We start from the raw sequence: 3,677 nt of genomic DNA, 5'->3' as shown, positions 1-3,677 counted from the left end.
CTCTCTCTCTCTCTCTCTCTCTCTCTCTCTCTCTCTCTCTCTCTCTCTCTCGCTCTTTGTCTGCTTCTCTCTTGACAGTCGACTCCCACGACATTTACTCGCGGACGGACGTGTAGCTTAGAAAGCTGTCGGCGAAGTTGTACAAAGTATACAAGTTCCCGTCTTTTCCGAAAAATTTATGTGTCCATACATGATGAATATATACTGCTATACCTTTACGTATATACCTTTACACGAGATATTGTAAATATATCATACATATGCGTCATGTGGGAGCTTCCTGTCTTCGTGTATAATTCGCAAAAACCGTCCTGAAAGTTTCAAAACATCTCGTTCTCACCCCCTCGCGACTCGTACGTTAACCATTTCGTATCCCATGGATATCGTTTATATAGCGCGCGCTCAGAGATCAGCGAATGTGCTTAGCCGGTGATTCAACCGGGATTCGGTAACCCGAGTACCATGATTGGCCGACTGCACGCCCGCGGTTCATTAATTCGAATTACAGAGGTTGCACGACGCCCAGATGGTCGCGGCGGTTTCAAGTTCGAACGCGCGTGAGAAGGGACGGATAAAAGAGGAGTGTCTCATTAGACGGTAATATCTATTAGAGAGTCGAAAGGTCGCACAGGGGAGGAATATATTATGGGACGAAAAAGAATTAAGGGAGAGAGTGGGAGGGGAGAGAAAGAGAGAGAGAGAGAGAGAGAGAGAGAGAGATTTATCGGACGAAGAAACAGGGGATATTATTATGCGCTGCGAGCAGAGTCCTTTCGAGCGTCAAACAGAAATGCATTGCATATAAATTGGACGTCAAACGCGTTTGCACTAAAGCAAGTACAATCGAGAACGCAAATGGGAAAGCGCGACGGCAGAGAAAGAGAGAAAGACAGAGAGAGAGAGAGAGAGAGAGAGAGAGGGAGAATGAAAAAGAAATGAAAAGAACAGAGCATCGATTAACCGAATTAATCGGATGGATCATTTCGGAGAAGCGCTAAATCGAAATTTGTGCACAGAGAGAATATTGCAGTCATTTTTTTCATATAAATTCTTTTCAATTTTATTATGTTTCCAATAGTGCAGGAAAATAGACTCGCCAGGGAACACGGTAAACTTCGCTAGAAATATGGGAAAATTTTTGACAGCACACTTCAATCCTCAAAATATAAATAGCACGTGTCTTACGAAAGGATAATAAATCATTATCTTACGAAATTCCACAGCGATAAGAAAATTGCAAAATTCTAGAGTAGTTAAAAAGTTCTGTAATAATTTTTCTTCGCGATAATAATTTTAAAGTAAAGTATTCTATAGAATATCTAATTAATCTACATTAATGCTCTCCGCAAAATTGCCTCGGTGTGCGCTGCGATCTCCCACAATAGTTTCCTCCCGACGCGACATTAAAAAAAAGGATGAAAAAAAATGGGCTCCCTCTCTCCCTTCTTTCCCCCCTCGATACGTTGCGCGTTATTCGAAACGGCCGCGCACAGACCCATTCGTCTAAATTTGATGAATTATTCGCGAAATAAATTGGGTCAGGTTAAATCCGTCGTCGTGGGGAGCATTAAAGAGTAAAAATTCTGCCCGATGTTACCCCGAATCGATAGACCAGGCAGCCGCGGGTGAATGTAACAGAGGGATGAACGCGTTTCGCGCGAGACGTGCCGCGAATCGTGCCGGCAATTATTGTCGTCGAGTCATTTCATTCGCCGAGCGAACAACCTGCTCTCTCCGTGCTCCTCTCGATCCTGCGATTGGCCATAGTCATCGTCGAAACATTCATTCTCGTGTCGGCCCCGGTAGCGGTGCAGCAATTAACCTGACCGACCCCACTTTGACTTAGCGCATCCCCGAAGCGATCGATTCGAGTCTACCGCGAACGAGAGTTCTCGTTCAGTCTCTCTCTCTCTCTCTTTCTCTGCCCTCTCCCTCCCCTCTCTGTTTATCTCTCCCTCGTCCGTCGAGCTCTTAGTCTTTCTTCCTCTCTCGCGTTCTCGCAATCCCGTTACAATTCGAGGGGAAGTCGCGGCGCGTCGCAGTTCGCCCGCTACGACTGCACACTCGACGGCGACTCGATTCGCGGGGGTCGTTCTACTGTCAGCGGACGGCCTCGCTGGCAGGAGGGTCGTCGTGTCGGGTCGTCGCACACCCTCTGCACGCCGGGCACGTACGGTGCGTCTACGAGCCGCACCTTCGCTTCGTGCTGAAAGAAATCGGATATCCGGGGTTTCCCGACGGACTAAAGGGGGGCTGAATCGGGATCGCAGCTGGAACGAGAAGCTCGGACTCTCCCGTCGCCCGAGAGGATGGACTCTCGTGGAGGCGTGAGTCCCTCGCGTCGACGTTCCGACCTATATTCTATCGGCCCGTTCGAAAACAAGCCGCTCGTTCACGCAATTAGTAAACAGGGGCCGAAATCGACGCGACCGCCGCGAAGTTTCTGTTTTCGCGCGGTGTCGGACAAGTTCTCACTCTCTCTCTCTCTCTCTCTCTCTCTCTCTTATGCTCTTGCGCGTTTATACAGTCTTTAGCACCGAAAAGACGGAAACCTTTCGAAGTCCCAGGGGAGAAGGTAGGATTGCGAGATTCCTGAGGATCGCGCGACTTCGTAACGACGCAAGTGAAACACTCGCCGGCGAAAAGACGAGCGTTCCGCGATTTTTATCTACTTACGTGCTCGCGTCCGTTCGTTTCGTTCCCTAATCACGCCGAGAGATCACCCGCGAAGCAGCTCGGGGTGCCTCGAGAGAGTTTCTATTCTACCCTTATCTCGTATTCCTACCTTCTCCACCGGATTCAATCTTCGTACGTGACACACGCTCATAATGTCACTCCGTCACGTAGATCGAGAGACGTCATTCGCAGCGTGTTGCGATGCACCCCTTGGATACACCCCTCGGTGCGCGGCGCCTCGCGAGACCGTCGCGCGCGCGAGCCGCCTCTCTCGCCTCCCGAGCAGCACGTCGACGCAGCGCGAAAACAACAACCCTCACCCTCAGCCACGAGCACGTCGTGCTCGCGGAGGAAGCACGGCCACGCGCCAGCGACGCCGCGTCTCGCGACGCTTTCGCGCGCGAGAATTCGTACACCGGGCCGGGGGACACGCGGGGACCACGAGTCCGGTTCTCTCGAGGAACCCCCTCGGCGACGAGCTCTCGCGGCTTACCCCCGGCCGGAGCGACCGCGAGATTTGCGCGCGGCGATCTAAGGGGTGCTCGTTGCTCGGTCGCTTGGTCGCTAGGTCGTAACGAGGTGCATTCACACGAGTACACGCACGCACGCACACGCACATGTACACACGTGCACGCGGAGTGTATGCACATGCATATACCCGGGGGACCCCGCTCGTTCGTTCGCTCGCTCGCTCACAGATCGCTAAAAGGGGTGAGAGACACGCGAGAGAGACACGTCGAAGGCGCGGACGCGGTTCGTACGTAATACCTAGAGCTTAGCCAAGAATGAGAGATCGAGATCTCGACAAGAAGGTGAGAGAGCACCTCCCGCTCTCGCGCCCCACGTATGACTGTCGCATCGCGGTATACAGCACAGCAGCAACGGCAGCGATGCGCAGGAGCGTGCGAACGCCTGCGCTTCTCCTCCACCTTCACCACCACCACCACCACCACTTCCACCTCCTCCTCCTCTTCCTCTTCCTCCTCCTCCTCCTCCTCCTC

General features: G+C 52.2%; 1 long non-coding RNA gene across 1 annotated transcript in view; it reads right to left on the bottom strand.

Moving 5' to 3' along the window:
- LOC116847720 overlaps nt 1-3,519 on the bottom strand; it is a 15,663-nt gene extending 12,144 nt beyond the window's left edge. Inside the window, exon 1 of the long non-coding RNA XR_004378814.1 lies at nt 3,445-3,519. This is a non-coding gene — a long non-coding RNA (uncharacterized LOC116847720). The remainder of the gene's footprint in view (nt 1-3,444) is intronic.
- Nucleotides 3,520-3,677: the final 158 nt, after the last annotated feature.

Source organism: Odontomachus brunneus, unplaced genomic scaffold (assembly GCF_010583005.1).
Source record: "Odontomachus brunneus isolate Ranch 3 - 2012 unplaced genomic scaffold, Obru_v1 Obru_scaffold_082, whole genome shotgun sequence".
NCBI lineage: Eukaryota > Metazoa > Arthropoda > Insecta > Hymenoptera > Formicidae > Odontomachus > Odontomachus brunneus.
The sequence above is the reverse complement of the archived record's forward strand: the minus strand, read 5'-3'. Positions and strand labels throughout refer to the sequence as shown.